Source organism: Gopherus evgoodei, chromosome 5 (genome assembly GCF_007399415.2).
Source record: "Gopherus evgoodei ecotype Sinaloan lineage chromosome 5, rGopEvg1_v1.p, whole genome shotgun sequence".
Lineage (NCBI taxonomy): Eukaryota > Metazoa > Chordata > Testudines > Testudinidae > Gopherus > Gopherus evgoodei.
The window spans coordinates 15011151-15030707 of NC_044326.1; the positions used below are offsets into that span (position 1 = coordinate 15011151).

A 19557-nucleotide genomic window follows, 5' to 3' on the forward strand; every position below is an offset into this window, starting at 1 on the left:
GCAGCTTTCTTTTTTTCCAAAGATGTGAAACTCCTACTTGGGTCTGCAGTGGCTTGTAAAATCACCCTGTTCAAAAGGTCTGCTTTCAAATTAATCCCAATATTACAGTAGTCAGTGGAAACACTCCTCCTCCCCCGGCTTTAATTAACCTGTTCATTTTATTTCACTCTTCAGAGTTTGTCTTTCGTATGACCTCCTTCTGTGCTTTCTAGTGGGGCAGTTGTGCTGAAATGTATTTGATCTTGTTTTAAATATTTTCATTTGTATATATATTTCTTTTCTTTTGTGAAGCTGGCCATGTAACCCAGGATCTGTCCTGTTTTGTTGTACAGAGGTTGAAAGTTTTTGTTCGTATAAGGGAATTAAAAAGAATATAATCATAAAGAAGCTGATTGTAAGAGTGGAAAGAAGGAGAGTCCATTACAAGCACCTATTGAATCTGCTTCTGTAGCCCTTACTCACATGAGTAGCCCCATTGAAGTTAAAGAGATACTTGCAGGATCAGGTCTTTAGGCCAGGATGCTATTGTAATGGGAATGTTAGAAATGCCTAAGTTAAATAGATACAACATGTCTGTTTTAACTTATAAAGGCCAGATCCAGAGCCTATGGAAGTCAATGGAAAGACTCCCAATGACTTCATGGGCTTTGGATCTGGCCCTTAAAGAACTGTCCTATGCAAGTTAATTGTGATGCTGACACTTACACAAATCCACTGCTTTATTACAGCATATAGCTCCATTTTACAGCAGTATGAGTACAGGGTTTGGGATTGCTGATGTGTGCTGTAGTATATTTGTACGTGGGGAGAGAAACTCCAGCTAGCGCTGCATTTCTTTTCCCAGAAGATGCACCGTTTGCTGCCTGTTGCTAGCTTTGGTGGGCTGGAAGGCTAAGAGAATGATGTAGTAGGTGCCATGGGACTGAAAGCAACTTGGACATTCATTGCTTTAACTTCAGGTCAGCCTGTGGCGGTTTTATTCCAGAAGAGTAAGTGATGAGGTGAGTGAGGTGATATCTTTTATTGGACCAGCTTCTGCTGGAGAAAGAGACAAGCTTTTGAGCTTACGCAGAGCTCCTCTTCTTGTCTGCGCAGGGGAAGCAATGCGGCTATAAGAAGACTGCAAAGAGGAATGAGTGTCACTCTGAGGGGAGTGTTGCTGGGTGCAAAGGGGGCTGGATACCGTTGTGCAGGATTATTTAACAAGTTAACGTATGCCGTTTGCCATGGAATCCATTCGCAGCTCTCTGATTTTCCCCTTTCGAGTCAAATAAACATCAGGTGCCTGGAGTTTGGTTAGTTGCCCTGATTACACAGTCTCTGCATTGTATTGCAGTATCCAGCAGTGCTGTGAATAACCTAACATTTTTATTTCATCAAAACCACTCCAATTTTCAGGAAGAAATCCAGCCAATAACTCCAGGCTACTTCTGCCATTAAGTGTTCAAACTTAATTTTCAGCTACACTAAGGGTAGAAAAATGTAAATTGGGACCAGAGATGTCTTGGAGAGGACTAATGTTTCTCTTGATTTCTGCACCCTCAGCTCCTCCTGAATAGTTCTTGAAGTAAGAGCGGTTTCTATCTTGGCAGGAAACAAAATAATTTCTCTTTGTGCCTGGTAAATTTATTTCATAAAAGAGTTACACAATCTTGGGTATCCTGTCAAGTGATTGAGAAGTGAGTAAAGAAAGAAGTGTCATAAACTAGATGCCTCTTGGGTTCTGTTGACTTTGGTGAGTATTGTTGGAGCTGTCAGTATTTATGCATGTTAAATTAAATTAAAAAAAAAGTCTGTATTTCTGCATTTGTCTGCCCGCCACAGGTTTTTTTTTTTTTAAAAAGTTCTCTGTTATATTTGACTGTTGTTCAAGTTGATTCATATTTTCCTTGACCAGGTTGCTCGTATGTGCCCAGTGAATTGACTGCTGTGAGAATTCTGGTGAAATAGTAGTTGGTTTGTGATCCTTGGTTCACATTCTTTCCATTACTTATCCATTCAGGTAGACTCAGCTTTCAACTGCTCTGAAAAGTGCCTCTGTTTACATGGCATCAGTGAATTTCAAATTGAGTATTGCTCGGTAGACAAGTAAGAAAATGGTTTTAACTGAACATCAATCCTGCAGGCTCAGTTTGGGAGCGGAAATTCAAGCTGGATTCTTTCAGACTTGTGCAACATCTCTAGTAATCATGACTTAACTGTTACAAAAGCCTGGTGCAACACCCATTGAAGTCAGTGGAAAGAATTGCAAAAGAGACTGAGTCCAAGGTTGGTTAACAATTCTGTTGATATATGAACCAGAATAGGGTTCTTCCATTGGCTTGCCCTGCCAGCAAGTGTTGGAGCCATGCATAGAGATTCTGAAATTCTGTTGACTCATGGTGCCAGGTGTGAGTTTAACTCCACCCAGGATATAAGGGAGGTGGGGACAGGAAGACCTGGAGGGAAATCCAAGGGACAATCAAATTCAGAGAGAAAGCTGATGCCGGGTTACGATGTATTATTGTTCTTGAGTCCCAGTAAAACCAAATCCCAGGAGAGGGATTAGCCTTCAGACTAACACAGTGTGTGTGAACTCTGTTGAAGCTAAGGTATGGATGTAACCTATTCACAGCTATTGGTGGTGTCTCTTTTTCACCCATGTTCCACTAGGTACTACCCACATGGTGTATTATTATCTACGTGGATAGATGTCAGTTGCCTGTGAATAGCTCCTAAATACCCTGTAGGAACGACCCTGTACAAAATTCTTGTCATGGTAGCTTGTTGGTCACAATGGCAAATGTGTTACTACTGCCCTGAATGACTTCGAAGCTTTCTCATGCCTAGACACAGGTAAAGGCCAGGTGGGTGTGCTGGGTGAATGGAGAAGAAAGGTGCAAATCAGAGGGAGGAGGAGGCGGGGCCATGACCAAGCCACACTGGTCCACAGAGCTGGCCAGCCACACTACAGGAAGTAGGCTGCACTGTTCCCCTGCACGTTAGAGAACTGGAAGTGAAGTTGTGCCTTTTTGGGGCACACTTAATGGGTTTACCTAGATTAGGAAAAAGGGGGAGACCTAGGGTTGACCTTGATTAGATAAATCAAGGTACCCTGCATCTACATGAGGGAGAAAGTCATTGTTAGAATGGGATTATATAACACATTTTAGATAATCTTGACCTGTTTTCCTAATCTACACAAATGTACTATTTCCTGGAGTGGTCCATACCTTCTCAGTATGGGCTAGATTGTAAATTACACAATCCGCCACTTTGTGTTTTGGGGGCAAAAATTGTTTTTAACAGTAGTTCCTACCTAGCCAGTTCTTAGACAATCACTGCTCTCTTTGTATTTGCATTGACTTTTTTCTTTTGGTGTAGCTTTTCCAAAGTGATCAGTATTTCTGGACGGTTTGCTAATTAGTCTGACATTTCAGTGAAATTGAAGCTAAGGCTGATGTGTTCACAATAGCTAAAGAAGACATTCATCATGGTAAATCAGTCCATGCCTGTGGCCCAGTTTTCTTTGAGCAGAAATGCCCAATTCTGCCTTCAGATTCACATTCACAATTCCTATTTGACAGAGAAATAGTCTGAAGGGACTTAAAGAGATAAGACATTTGGTGAAAAATAACTGAGATTCAAACTGAGTAAGAGCAGTCTCATTCATGTGGGGGAAAATAATTAAAAATGCACATTTGCAGTGGGTGGAAAAACCTGGTGAGGCATAATGCTGAAAGAGTTCCAGTAGTGAGAGTGGATAGCACATTAGACATGAGTTGATAATGCAGTCAGGCTGGAAAATTAAAAGTCGGTGCAATTTTGGACTGTGTACACAAATATCAGGGGCTGGAGGAATTGATTTAAGAGGAAAGATTAAGAGATCTAAATATGAATGATTTGGTTAAGCAGTGACTAAGAGGGGACGTAAGTCTACAAGCATTTGAACTGTGAGAACAACAAAGGGGGAGTGGAATTAGTAATATTAAAATATTTAATAACAGAAGTAACTTCCTAACAATGAGGGGTACCATCCTGTGGAACAGTGCATGGAGGGAGTGGTAGACCCTCCGTTGCTTGAGACTTAAAACTGGACTTGGCAAAGCTCTGATAAATGGCAAAGCTCTGATTCCTGGCTTGGCATGGACTGGCTGATGTAACATAGGAGTTCACAGACTTTTTCTCAGGTGACATCAGCTCTCAATAGGTTGGCTTGTGGGCCCTGTGCCCTCCCATTCTGCAATGATCGGACCTCCTGTCCATGATCACACAAGATCCCAGTGGCTACTGCAGCAACTGCTTACTCGGAAAAGTATTAGGAAGCGTCCAATGCATTTGAATGTAGTTTAGCAATTGGAAGCTAGGAGGTGAGCCAGTGCCATGTGAACAGACAGCCATAAACCACCACCAAATCTTTTGAAAACTACCGTGGTCTGTGGAACGTGGTGTGGGAGCCTTCTGCTCTAATAGGTCTTTTCCATCTTTAATATTTGTGGGCTAAATTCTGCTCTCAGTTCTCTTTGGATTCCATGAGAGTTGTACCTGTGGAGCTGTGAGTAGACTTTGGCCTTATGTTGCTACTGGAGAACAGAACTGGGCCCTAAAAGCGCAGGCTGCATTTCAAATTTCCGCTGTTTGGTGTCAAGCAGTGGGAAAGAGCAGTGTGATATACAGGAGTCAATGTAAAACTATTGTAATAGGTCCTGGCTGATTGACTCCATTATTACTATTTATATTCACAGTCAATCAGAAACACAATGTAGTCCATGCAAATTTCATCAAGGATTAGAGTGGGGTTGTCTGCTCGGTTTGTTTCCTGATGTATTTTGATTTGACTGGGAGTAATAAACCCATTATGAGTTCATCTGCATATGCGTGGAAATGGGTTTAGGATGGGTGAATTGTAATTAGTGTTTTTGGTTTTTTTTTTAATCTGGCACCTACTGCATGTTTGGGTCACATGTTCATCATCTATCCTTTTCTTGCTACAGATAGAGACAAATGAATCATAGAGTCAACATGGGACATGTTGTCTTAGCTGCAGGGGAAAGGACAATATGGGAATTCTTAGATATCTTACCTTCATGACGAATGACCACATGAGGGCCTGATCCTGCCTGCTTCATTCAGGCAAAACTCCTAGGCCCTAATTCAACATAAACCAGAATTGAGATCAGGGTCCCACTTCTCATGTCTTCTGTTGCTTTAGCACTGCATGCAGAACTGTGCCTGGTGCTGAAATCATACAAATCCCCCTATGATTGGGTGCAATGTGGGGGTGGGGCAGAGGGCCCAGACCCCCCATTCCCCCCTGGACCTGAGCTAGAAATTTGGCCTGGCTGCCCCTCTGTCATGATGAAGGTCCAACTGGAGCAGATTTGAGCAGCAGTGTCACCCCATACACAAGGTCACAACACCACTTTCCCATTGGCACTAGGTAGCCCAGCCCCGAGGGGGAGGCAGAGCAGGGGGCACCATGAACTCCCAGTACCCAGAAGGGTGGGATAATTGGATCCAGGCTGTTGATGCTTCCTGGGGAAGCAAAGATACAGAAGTAGGATGAGGCCTGTGGCTCACAGAACTGCTTGGTCACTGGTGGGGATGGTGCTTTTCTGTCTGACTGACTCTGGGTAAGAGTTCAGGGCTGGGGGTAGGGTGGGGAGAGTTTGGAGCCGGGTATGGAGAGTGTGAGGAGCAGAGCATTGGGCTGGGTGCAGAGACAGCATGAGAGACCGCAGGCCTGGGTATGGGGAAGTGGCAGAGGCAGAGCGTGGGACTGGGAGGAGGGTAGATATCGCAGGCTGGGGCAGTGGGGAGAGCTTGGAGCTGGCTGAGGAGGGGAGTGTGTGTGGAGTTGGATGCAGGGGCAGCCTGAGAGAGCTCAGGACTGGGCACATGGGAGTGCTCGGGGGAGTGTGGGGCTGGAGGCAGGGCTGGGAAGGGAGAGTTCTGGGACCCCTCCTTAGGAAAATTCTGGTTGTGTCTGAGTCCCTGTGTCAGCTGTATCACTTTCTGGCAAACAGTGAAGTAGCAATAGGGATGCTGACTTTAAGAGTTTGATCTGCCACCCTTATTCCTATGGGTAGTGCTATTCAGATCATCTGCTCTGCTCATATGGATCAGAATTAGTCATAGAGTTTATGGCCAGAAGGGACCACCGGATCATCCTGTCTGATCTCTTGCATATCACAGTCCATCAACTCCACCCAGCACCCACACGCTAAACCCAACAACCTATATTAGACCAAAGTATTATTGCCCCCAGGAGACTAAACGATTGTGTGCCACAGGCAGAGAGAGCAGGAGTGACCAAGGTGCGTGAGTGGCCGAGGCCCCTGTGATGGCAGGGAATTGATTAAGTGAGAGAACCTGGCAAGCGACCCACGCCCCACATCAGAGGAAGGTGAAACCCCCCTGTAGTCACTACCAGTGTGACCTGAGGGAGAATTCCTTTCCAGCATCACATATGGTGATGAGTCAGACCTGAGCCTTTAAGCAAGATCCAGCCAGCCAAGCTGAGAGAGAGAATGCTTGGTGCCACCACAGAACACTGACTCATCCCCTTCAGTGTCCCATCTCCAGTCCTAGTAATCTCTGATGCTTCAGAGGAAGGAAATGAAGGTGTCCCGTCCATACTGCTGTTCCTAAATTGTCCCAATGAAGAAAAAAGTCAACATGAGCAAGGGGGATGTAATCAGCCCACAAGATTTGGCCTATAGATATATGATGCGTATTCTCATTTAGTGAAAATTTCTGGGAGAACCCACCATATATAGTGCTCTCCTTCTAGATAAAGTCAGGCATAGGTGCTGGAACTAAGGGTGCTGCCGTACCTCCTGGCTTCAAGTAGTAATAACAACCCAAATACATGGTTTCTACCTTCAGCAGCCCACATAAAAACTGTCCCAGCACCCCTGAAGTCAGGAGAGAAAACTCAGCTCTAAACACTAGCTAAGTGGAGTTTGAGGCTTATTTTCTTTTATCCTAGTAAATCCAGTAAATTCTTTCAGTGTGGTCTTCTAAGAGTTTTTCAACGTAGTCTGACTTGCAGATTATTTGAATGCCATTATAAACTAGGGGTCAAGCAAGTTAATTCCCAGAACAGTGTGCGGCCCTGTTTTCAAACTGTGCTAATCAGAGTTTTGAGTCAAAGCACGGTAGTTTGCTTAGTGAAATTATTTTCCTGTTAGAAAATTACAAATCGGCTCTGACTGTCCATATTGGTTTCAGTAATGGGAATGCTCAAATCGCATGTGGAGAAAAGCCCCAGAATGGAGTAACAGCAAACCCTGGCACAATGGAGTCTGATTCCTTAGCTTCCAAGATCTAATGTGAAAAAACAGGCTGGCTATGAAGTCGCACAACCAACATTGTTACGGTTGCATTTATACCTCCATCGGGATTAAGGAAAGCTGTGTGCAACACATCTGAGCCGTAAAATAAATGTCCTTTTCTAAAAGACATTTGGTTGAGTTGTTCATTTACCCCCTCCTCACCTTCTTGTAATTGACTCTTGTTTACTTTTTCTTCCTCCTTTCCCCAAGTTTATTACCAGTGTTTGGCCAGAGGAAATGAATTAACATAATTTACTGTTTTTAAAACAAGACACATTCTGTGCATGCACACACACACACTCACCCCTTCACCCTCCCAGGGCTGTGCTAAGGAGCATGTTTACAGAGTCTGGGTCCATTTAGAGAGAACAATACCCTGATTATGGAATGCAGCCTTCTATTCACAGAAACCCGAAGAAATCATCAGTTTAAAGTAGCTGCTGCCCCTTGAAGGTACATGCAGCGTGAGCTGTTTAAAAAAAAAAAATCAATCTTTTGTAGACACAAACTGCAAGCATTGTTCTCAGCGGAAGTTGATTTAGGGGTTGTGGTGGGGAATGGTCCTGGTATAAATTCAGTGCCAAGTTTGAGATCTACTGCCATTCAAAGCTTTTGTTGTGATTTCTAATCTAATTTCCAAGCGTAAATAATAGTTGTGAGATCTCATGGGAGAAGTGACCTGATGCTTCCTGGTCTGGCAAAGTGCTTGGTGCTGGCAGTGTAGGGGGAAAAATACTGGTAACTGAACCCAGAAATATTTCCTGTTGAGGATGAGTCAGGATTAAAAGGTGCAGTTATATGTGGTCGGCTGCTGCTCTTAATTGCTGTAGTACACCTGCCTCATAGCCCACATCCAGACTAACCTGCGGCATCGGCGGGTTAAAATCGATTGCTCGGGGATCGATATATCGCGTCTAGTCTGGACGCGATGTATCGATCCCCGAGCGCGCTTACATCGATTCCGGAACTCCATCAACCTGAACAGAGTTCCGGAATTGACACGGAGAGCCGCGGACATCGATGCCGCGCCGTCCAGACGGGTGAGTACCTCGATTTTAGAAATTCGACTTCAGCTACGTTATTCCCGTAGCTGAAGTTGCGTATCTAAAATCGATTTTAATACCTAGTCTGGACGTGGCCATAGACAATGCCGGAACAATGTCTCTCTGATTTATCCCTATTAGCTGGGAAATGCAAAGCACTGTGCTTCATAGACTGGATGCTCCTCTCTTTCCTAATATGGGGCAGACTGTGGCAAGCAGTTACTCATGTGTAGTTGCACTGACTCTACTCCAAGGAGTAACTGCTCACCAGTGGGAGTATGGGATTTGCAGTCTGCCCCGGGCCAGCAAGATGCTGAACCGGCTTGACTCCAATCAATTTAAGCGCCTTACAGGATCAGGCTCTTCTGTTGGTGGGGCTAGACTTGCGCTCTGTTGAATGTGACCATGACGCTGCAGAGAAGAAATAACCCATAGACTCTAAAGGCCAGATTTGGGCTGTTAGGTCTTCATGGGGCTCCCATTGAAATCAGTAGGAGTTACACAGGGATCCAGAGGCAGAAATTGGCTCACAGAAATTGGAGGTGGAGAAGATTTGTTTCTGAGGTAATTTGGTCCATCCTCTGCCAATGCTGCCTCGTGCCCTGTTGTATTAGGCTCTTTGTCCAAATCTAGTTTTAAATGACCCAAGTAGTGGATCTTCCACCTATTTCCACTGGGAGACTCAAACCATCCAGCTTCCAACCCCACTGTTAGGACATTTTTTCTTGCTTGTCTAAATGTTGCCCTAAACAGCTCCATACTGTTGCTCCTTTTTTCTGCACCATGAGCCAGTCTAAGCAATTCCTCTCCCTCCTGGCTCTTCCCAACCTTCTAAAACTTGTAGAACAAAGAGCATCCTCTCCTCTCTGAGTTGTTGCCTTTCTCTCGTCTTGCACCTGGTTTCCAGTCACAGGCATAGTGCTGTCTGGCCCCATACACGAACACCGTTCTACACCAGGGACCCCTGGAAAAGGGCAAAGTGGAAAGTCTGCCCATGGGAACAGGCCATGTTTTGTTAAAAAGAGAGGCAAGTCTAAGCAGCAATGTTCCTCTTTTGCCTGGCATCTTCAGACCCTTGCTGGAAGATTCTCTGCACCTTGATGTCTTTAAACCATGATTTGAGGACTTCAGTGGCTCTGACATAGGTTTGATACAGAAGTGGGTGGGTGAGATTATGTTACTTGCGTTGTGCAGGAGGTCAGACTACAAGGTCATAATGGTCTCTTCTGACCTTAAAGTCTATGATTCTAAGAGCTTTGTGGTTGTGGGATGAGGCTGGGGTGGAGCTAAGGGATGATTGCTGCTGTTCGTGTCCTCTGCCTGGAAACCTGTTGAACTTCTGCAGGCTAAGGTATGTTTTCCCTTCTTTGAATATTGAAGCACTCTTGGATTGGCAGAAGGGGCTTTGGGGTGAACCATTGGGAACATAGCTTCTGAGGGAGCCGTGCTGTCATGAGGGCTGGGGAGTAGCAAGTTAAAACTCATGGCTTTTCCTAGCCCTTTTTATGGATTATTTCCCCTGTGGATGGGGGGTGATTTAGTCTCAGTTTAAATGTTGTTCAGCAGCCAGTGAAGATGGAGATCTCTATTATTCTCCATGGCATTGCCTCTGGTTTGTTGACAGCTCTCCGGTATCAAGGTGGCCATAAGAGAACGCAATATACTTGCCAGAGCAAGATAAAGAGGGACTGTTCTCTTCCACGTTCATTTCTGTGAGGACCTTTGACTAGTGATGCTGCTTCATAGTATAGAAAACAACCTGTACAATATATCTTTTGTGGGTGAAGATATTTTTCCAGGGGAACAGAGCCAGTAGGTGGAAAAAAACTAAAGGCACAGGCCAGTATTAACAATATTTTTAAGGGATTTGTGAAGAATGCATATTTGTATTGGACTGTAAGACAGTTGTGTGAGCAAATTCTGACCTTGTTCATGTATGGCTTCCATTGATTTAAACAAGAACTGTGTTCATACACCCAAGAGCCCTCACTCTCTGTGTTACCCCTGTTGTCTGGTGGTTTAAAAACAGAAGGGTAGATTCTTATCTCCCTTTGGTGTAAATCCAGAGTAATAAATGTGAATGTCATGTGAGTTACTCTGGGTTTACATGAGTGTAAGTGAGATCAGAATCTGGCCCAAATTGTTTTGATTACCCCAGTGTCAGCAGTGCAATAAAACATTTTTTATAATCTGTCAAAATTCATTAGATCCTTTCAGATACAGCCCATTAAAATATTTTAGTAGATTAAAAAAAACATTGTTTAGGGTTTGTTTGTATGGAATTAAAACAGTTTAGATCTTCTAATGAGAAAAATGTTGAGTTAAATAACCTGCAATGCAGAATAAGGAGAGAACATTTTGATTAGCAGAAACTGATTAAAGTATCAGCTGGGGAGAACAATCTGAATGAAATTTTATTGGTATTTTGATGTGTACCTTTTTGTTCATATAGTTTCAGAGGTGTAGGACTATTTTGTCTTCATAAAGGTTTAATAAATACACAGATACAATCTGAAAAGCTAAAAATACAATAATCTGCACGAGGACAGTGAAAAATGCAACGCAGTAAACGAAGGAGCTTTGTGCTGTGTAAGTCTGCCAGCCTTAACAACTTGTAACAGAGCCACCTTCTGATACCATTCAAACCTGAATGTTGTTTTGCTATGGGATAGAGACGAGAGCTGACTGGACCATTACAGTTCCATTTTGCAGCAACTTTTGAGGTTTCAAAATCTGTTTTCATTACGCACTTGAACATTTTCATGGAAGTGGAATTGAGGGTGTGTGTGTGTGTGTGTGTGTGTGTGTGTGTGTGTGTGTGTGTGTGTGTGTATGGCTCGGTGGTTAGGGCACCGGCTCGATATGTGAGAAACCTAGGCTATGTCTACACCTAAAACGCTACAGCAGCACAGATACAGCGCTTCAGTAGACACTCACCGCAGCAACAGGAGGGGTTCTACCATCCCTGTAGTTAATCTGCCTCCCTGAAAGGCAGTAGCCGATCAATGGAAGAATTCTTCCATCGACCTGATGTTGTCTGCACCCAGAGGTTCGCTGGCTCAGTGACGTCACTCAAGGGTGTGAATTTTTCATACCCCTGAGCGAGATAGCTGGGTTGATCTAACTTTTCAGTGTAGACCAGTCCCTAGACTCAAGTCCCACCTCTGCCCGGTTCAGAGCAGAGTTTTTTCATCCCAAATCACTCTGAATGAGGCAGAGCAGAGATCTCCCCCACCCCACCATGAAAGCTTGTCCCAACTGATATCAATACTTCTCCACGAAATGTTTCAGCTTATGAAGCAGCATATTTTGATAACATTTTATTTCACTTAAAATGTTCCCACCAGCTCTGACAGAGAGACACGAAGGCCAAAACGAAGGAACTTTTGAAATATTTGATACAACTCATAGACTTTAACACCAGAAAGGACCATGATGGTCATCTGTCTGACCTCCTGAATGCTGCGGGTCACAGAACCTCACCCACCCGCTCCTGTAATAGACCAATAACCTCTGGCTGAGTTACTGGAGTCCTCACATCAGGATGTAGAGACTTTATGCAGCTCTTGGGTCAATGGTCAGCAAGTAAGCAAAGCCTCAGTTCATATAGTGGGAGACAGATTATGGCACCATTGTTATTAATGTTTTACTGTGGTAATGCCTGGGAACCCCAGTCATAGATTGGGACCATACTGTGCTATCATAATTATCATGGCAAATCCCAAAGGGACATGGCTTCCTTGCCGGTCAAGCGCCACCCACAGCGATCTCTAGCTAGGTTCATAAGGTGGTCTGGCTGGATATTCAGTTTATGTCCATCATTGGGGATCTTATCACACCACTGGAGCTTTTGGTGAGCATTTATTGTGCTAGGTGCTGTTTAGACTGAACCAAACGATTGCCCCAAAGATCTTACAATCTGTTATCGGTCATAGAACCTGTATTCCTTACACAGATACTGTGCTTTATTGTGACAGTTACACCTAGCAAAAATTAGACTCATGGCTAAACTTTTCATTTAAAAAAAACAAAACAAGGCCTCCCAGGTTGTACCCATAGCATGTGTATTTGTGGGCACCAAGGGGTTAGGTTAAAAGCTCTTTCAGGCAGGGACTGTCTTTTTATATTATATGTACGTGCAGTTCCTACCGCAGAGAAGACTTGATCCCTGATTGGGGGGCCCCGGGCCCTACTGCAGTACAAATCATATTGCTAATAACTGCGTGCATAAAATGCACAGATACATGTGGAGAAACAGGTGATACACTTGTGGTATGCGTGCAGTGAATACTCTGTGAATGCAGTTGTCTGAGCCCCTGTACCCACAATATTGTGCAGGAACCATGTATAAGTTCAATCCTGCTGCCCTTTCCAAGGTAAAACTTGAATGACTTTAGCGACTGTTGGACCTAAGTGTGTGTGTGTGTGTGTGTGTGTGTGTTAAATTTCTGATGCTGGGTTGTCAAACTTCATTAAAGACAAAACTAATACACATTAATTGAATGACCACCAGCTGACCCATTGCCAGCTAGCTGATTTAGCCACAAGCCCAGGAAAGATTCCACCACTCCAGAAAGTGATTGTAACCCCCCTGGAAAAAAAAAGAGAAGTCCTTGTGGCACCTTAGAGACTAACACTTATTTGGGCATAAGCTTTTGTGGGCTAGAACCCACTTCATCAGAGGTTTAGCCCACAAAAGCTTATGTCCCAAAAAATTTGTTAGTCTCTTAGGTGCCACAAGAACTGCTCGTTTTTGTTTTGTTTTTTTTGCTGATACAGACTAACACGGCTACCACTGAACCCTAACCCCTCTGAGACATCCCTTAGCCCCCTTATGCATTCCATGGATCTTTGCAGCATCCCCTGAATATTGGGTCTATCATACAAGCAGAGGGTAGAATACAAGCAGAGCTGAGGGCCTTTCAGTGAGATTATCTCACCTCCAGCTAGGGTGACCAGACAGCAAGCGTGAAAAATCGGGATGGGGGGGGGGGGTTATAGGAGCCTATATAAGAAAAAGACCCAAAAATCGAGACTGTCCCTATAAAATTGGGACATCTGGTCACCCTACCTCCAGCTGACCTTCCCTCCTTGTCTTCTACCCGTCCCACCCCTCTTCCCAAGATATGTAAGCTGTGGGAGGGTGTTAGTTTGTGTCTCAACTGATGTCAACTGGGAGAGAGAGAGGGAGAGAGGGTGAAAACCACCAAAAAGCAAACCAAAACAAAGTTTCAGTTTTGGGTTATTTTTGTTGAGAAACTGTAAAATTTTGACCAAAAAAAATTTTCTGGAAAAAAATTGTTTGGGGTTCAAGAAACCATTATTTTGTTGAAAAAAAATGTTTGAATAGAAAATTTTTGAGCAGCTGTTGTCATAATTAACTCCTGGAATTGCACTTACAAGGTTTTTCAATTATTAATCATCTAAGTTGTTAGATAACAACAGGTAACAAATGAAGAATGCATGCGAGGCCAAATTCATCCCTGCTCTATGTCATTTGAAACCAATGTGGAGTTACACCAGGGATGGAGTTAGCACTTGATGTTTGTAAATAAGGAAAATTTCTTATTTCAGCTTCCAGTTCAGCAACACACTTAAGCACAGGCTTAACTTTAAGCATCTGAGTAATCTCTGTTCAAAAAAGCATTTCAGCATATGCTGCAGTCCTGTTGAAGTAAATGCAATATGCTCGCTCATTTTGAAATCAGTGGGATTCCTGCACAAATTTGCTTTCCTGAATTGGGGCACTGCCAGTCAAATGTGGAGTGACACCTGTCACTCAGGGCATAATTCTGAAGAATCTGGCGAGTAAGTTTGCCATGTCCTTGCTTTCATTTTTTTCCTCCGTGCTTGCACTAAACGGTAAATGTGAGAGAATGGACGTAGGCCTTCTTGGGGCCCAGCTGCAGTGTGGTAATGTTTGGCAGTTGTTGAGGAAGATTTGTGAGGTTTCTTGGGGGGGAAAGGGTCAGGTCAGAGGTAGAAGCCCAGTCACCCTTTACCAGAGGCTTTTGTAATAACAGGGCAGCTCCCTGGGGAGGTGTCCTTCTGTCCTCCCTTAACTTTCTTATTGACAAAAAGCAGACTGCCTGCCCCCAGCTGTTCCCGCAGTCAAGTTACAAATGAGATGTTGAAAAGCAACCCTTGGACTTGAGACGGCTCTTCTCATTCTATTTCATTCTACTCATCAATTAATGTCAAACAAAGGTGTTTTATAACTGTTTTATAACTTTTTAAATAGAGGGACCCTCGGACCCCATTGAAGGGAAAGTCTGACTCCTGTGTGCTGCAGCAGCTGAGGTCTGCATGCTAGGGGCTGTGGGACAGGGAAAACGGAACTTTTCCCTTTTTTGTGGCTGCCAAAAACATATTTTTCCTTTTTCAGTTTACCAAACCCCGAGCCTCCTCTTCAGCTGGTGAAAATGCAAAAGAAGCTGGTGATTTTGATGGTGTGATGTTGCTTTATACCAGTGAAGGATCTGGCCTTCTGCTTTAATTCATTTTTGATTTGCTTAACAGAACTATAAAATCTGGTGCTAAAAGCTATGCCCGTTTATATGGAATCTGTCTCTCCACCCCATGCTCTGAGGCAGCCAAGCAAAATGAGACTAATCAGTATTTCAAGTAATTGTTCACACCTGTAACTCTTGGCCTGCACGATAGGTGTTGGGTCTGAATAGTGAATTATGCCAAGCCTTAAAGAAAAAATTATGTACGACACATTTTTTTCTAAAAGTCAGGGGGAGACTTCCAACTGCCCCACACTTTACCTCTTTAACCGGCATCTGGCAGCTTGGTTGAATGTTTTCTGACTAACTAGCTTCGACACAAAGGCTACTGGCATTTTTTTTTAACACCACTTTCTGTCAGAGCTGATAAAGCAGCAGTCAGCCTTTTAAAGATATTGCAGGGTGTTTGGGTTTCTTGTTTTGTCTCTATTTGGATATTTTAGCAAGAATTTGACACAAGCCGAGAGCTGTCTGGAGACTTTTTTTTTTTTTTTTTTTTTTTTTGTCTCCCCTTCCTGAAATGCTTTTAGCTGAGCTGGGAAGAAAAGAGTATTAATGGAGTTCCTGTATTAGCTGTATTTACACAGGGCACCATGGAAGGTGAGCAGAATAGGTCAGTGAGGCTAATGGTTGCATCACTCTTGATTTCTATAGTTGCAAAAAGTTCATGCACTCTGAATTTAGAGGGGAAGAGGAGTACCACAGAACATCTCTAAACATTTGGTTGCTGGCATAAATGTGTCATGTGAAATTTCTCTCATTTAATAGGATTTTCATATTTTTTGCCTGGGCATTCATTCTCCCAAACAACATGATGTCTCTGTTTATGCTGCTGGCTGTCATTAACCTGAGATGGACTGTTTATGCTTAGTTTATGTTAGCCAAATAGGACAACCTAAAGTTGAACACCTGATTTCTCTGATGGTACTAACTGCTGCCTTTTAAAGACTCTGGTAAGAAGGACAGATTCATGTTTTTTTAAAATGAACCAGTCTCCTTATACTGAAGTATTTTCTTGTTTTGAGGAGGAAGGATAGTTTTGTGATTAAGGCACAGAAGTAGGAGTCAGGAGTTCTGATGGTTTCATTGCCTCTGCCATAGTATCCTTTGTCCCCATGGACAAGTCATTAAGGCCTCTATTTTCAAAAACAACTTCTAATTTTGAATGCCTTAATTTCTGGGTGACACAGGGTAGGTGTTCAGAGGAACTGAGGACCTGCAGCTTCAATTGACTTCATTTGAGGTGGTGGGTTTCACAGCCCCTGTGAAAATCTGGCCCACAGTATCTAAAGTTGGTCATCCAGAAATTCAGGCAACCAAAACTAGATGCCACTTTTGAAGTATGGACTGTAGCTTTTCTGTGCCTCTTTTTGCCCATTGGTAAAATAGGGATAATAATCTTGTACTTAGCCTGACACACTTCTGTTAGGTGGATGGGTTAGCTGGCGTGTGCAAATCACTTTATAATCCTTGGATATATAATATAAGTGATAAGTAGTTTGTTTTCTCAGTGATATTTCATTATGGATGCAATTATGCAAAGTTTTGCACACAGTCAAATATTTTGTCACAATCAAATAACACCTTTCGTTTACAGATCTCAGAGCACTTTGTAGCCAATCCTTAATTAAGCCTCATAACACCTATTGTTTCAGATGGGGAAACTGAGGCAAAGAGAGGTTAAGTGACTTCCTCAAAGTTGCACAAATCAATGGCAGGATTAGAACATAGACCTTTTGTTCTGCTGTTTTGGCCACTGAATCACATTTGTTCTCCAATATAACCTGTAACATATGAAGTTAATTTCGAAGATATATTTCCTTGAAGTAACATTCTTGACACCAGAATTGAGTAATGGGAAAAAAATAGAAAAACCAACACCAGATGTCTATATTTATAGAAAACTGCCACATACTATATGGTGATGACAGCACATTTTAATATATTTATGAAGTGCTGGTATACTCAGAAATATAGAAATCCAGTCATTGTCACTAAAACTATTCATTATATGTCCTGCTTTTTTATTTTAATCATCAAGATACATTTTCTCTTGCTGGTTCAAAACCTAAAAAATAGATTTTCCCCCTTCTAGTCACTGGTATAGCTTTGACAGCTCATGGCCTGTACCTCTCAAATGTCGCTCATTTCAAAGGGACATTGCTTGTTTTGGTCCCAGAGTTACTGATGTTCCACACAACTTTTGTTTCCTGTCACTTTACATCAGAAATAAAGAATTGTGAAACTCAGGTTCAGCAAAGTGAGTTAGACTAAATGGAATGAATCTCTCAGCATGTAAATTTTTTTACATGAATAATTTTTTTGGATCCCTTGTTTTGGGTCTTCTTCACACCTGCTTCCCACATTTGGACCTTGGCAGGTTGAGAGGTATGATCTGGCCAAGGGAAACATGGTTGAGACATGAGAGGCAGTGATATCTTGTGCTTAAAGCAAGGGAAGGACACTATCCAGAATTCTACCACTGATTTACTGTGTGACTTTTGCCAAATCACTTATTAAATCTCTCTGCATCTCAGTTTAACTATATATAAAATAATGATGTTAGTCAACTATCTCACAAGGATATTGTATGGCTTAACATTTCTAAAGCTGTCTGAGATTCTTGGAAGAAAGGTGCTCTCAAAGGGCAGGGTTACGTGTATTGCAATATGGAGAGTTAAGGGATTTAGATAGGTGTACCGGGGTATTACTGTAACAGATGACCAGCCTATACAAAAACGTATGTAAAAGGAGGTCTTCCTTGGATTTTCTATTGAAACGCAATTGCTGATCTGAGAGAACGACAAATGAAGTTGATTGGGTTTTCTCAGGCTGTTCGTTATATAATTGCTAAGCACAGTAGCTTGATAGCAATGGCATTTTAGCCTCCAATCTTTGCTGTGTATTTGTTTGTACAAAAAATGCCTTTGCCATACGTAAGTTATATTTCCTTGCGTTGCAAATGATGGATTCCTCCCCCATATCCTGTGACAGCCTTCCCTGGAGACAGACAGTCTGTGTTGTTTTAGTGAGATGAAGAAAGATTAGCAGGAAAGGTCTTGCTGGTGTTTGCAAAGACTTTGAGCAAAGAGAAAGATTATGACTGAGGATCCATTCAGAAGTGGGCAAGAAAAAGCTTTACTGTTAAGTCACTCCCCGTGTACAGCATGCCCGTCATTGACTCATGCAGTCCACGTACCTGGTGCCTGGCAGCAAGACAGCTGAGCAACAATTCACAAGGAACTCTTGTACAGCCCTCTCAGCCCCTGGGGTGAAGTGCCGAATGGGGTGTGTATAAGTTGGATCATTCTCCAGCAATCCTCGTCCTTTTAGAGCTGACACCCAGAATGACATCTGTGGGCTCCACAGGCCATATCTGGTCCATGAGCCATAGAAATGGCTGTCCAGGTTACAGGACATATGAAGGTGGAAATGGGAGCATCTCTGCTTTCCTCTTTCAAAAGGGTTTTGTAGGTTTCTGGGGGCGAGGAATGGCTGTTGCTACCTGTCTACCTCTATGTAGTGCCAGTCACTAGTATGTAGGTGCTTCATATTCCCAACGAGTGCAGAAGACAGAACTTGTGTTGTAAATAAATACTACCTCACAGTTTGCTGGTGTCTGGCTGATGGACTGTCTGCCTTAACATTGATATTTGAAGATGTGTAGCATTTACTATGAAGGAATATAGAGATTACAGTGCTGGAACAGACCCAGGGGTCTAGGTACCATTTAGTCTGGTATTGTGTCTCTGACAGTCAAATGGCCAATGCTGGATGCTTCAGACAAAGAAGGCCTTTCTCCTCTCTGCCTCATAATGCACCTAAAATGTGAAATACTGTATACATTTGGGGATGGCGATGAATTTCCTCCTGGCCCCAGCCAGCGATCAGTTTGTGTTCGAAAGTATAAGGATTAATAACTCTTGTGAATTAACATCCAAAACAAACCTGGAGCAGGAGAGCTGAGGGTCTGACTGAAATATTGCTTGTTGTTTTCTTTGTGGAGCACAGACAGGATGTACAGAAAATAAGGTTTGGTCAGAGATGCTTGTTGGAAACAACATCATTCCACTGCGACCCTCAAAACATGACTTCTTTTGAAAGAGTTTTGACAGGGGAACTGGATGACTCACAGGGGTGGCGGATAATTGGAGGCAGCAACTTTCACCTCCTGCGGTGCTGATTCAAATCTAACTCTTGTTGATTAGAGTCTGGTGGCCTGTATGAATAAATTGGTGGTCTCAGCCCAGTTCCCATGAAAACATATCCTCAGTTTGCAATCTTTGCAGACAGGCTAGACGCTGAATCTCATTCTCCGTAGAAGTGCTTCCACCAAGCCAGGTTTGAAGCAGATTAGCAAGGCAGTGCATGTACCAGTAGCGTAGCTAGCAATAGAAATTTTTGTGGCCCCCAAATGGTGTATGGGCACTGCACCCTTCCAAGACACCCAGCACAGCAGGGAGGCAGCAACTGGCATAGTCATTTCCCTGCTGTGAGTGTCCTGCGGAAGTAAAGCCTGGGAAAGGGGGAACGCTTCATGCTGCTGCAGAGCCAGTGTGGGGGCCAGGGAGTTTTCAGGTCCCTGCCATGCTTCTCGATGTCACTGCCCAGGCTATCTGCACAGCTCCCTCCAGTAGAGGAAGAGGGCTCTGTGCTGGTGGAGCTGGGGCTAGGGAGTGGAGGGAGGGC

General features: G+C 43.4%; 1 protein-coding gene and 1 long non-coding RNA gene across 2 annotated transcripts in view; both read left to right on the forward strand.

The window, feature by feature from the left end:
- FGFRL1 (fibroblast growth factor receptor like 1) overlaps positions 1 to 19557 on the forward strand; it is a 247403-nt gene that overhangs the window by 8583 nt on the left and 219263 nt on the right. The gene's annotated exons all lie outside the window — the stretch shown is intronic.
- On the forward strand, positions 2146 to 7443 carry LOC115652274. The gene is made up of 2 exons (XR_004000594.1): positions 2146 to 2268; positions 7213 to 7443. It is a non-coding gene; the product is annotated as an uncharacterized LOC115652274 (long non-coding RNA).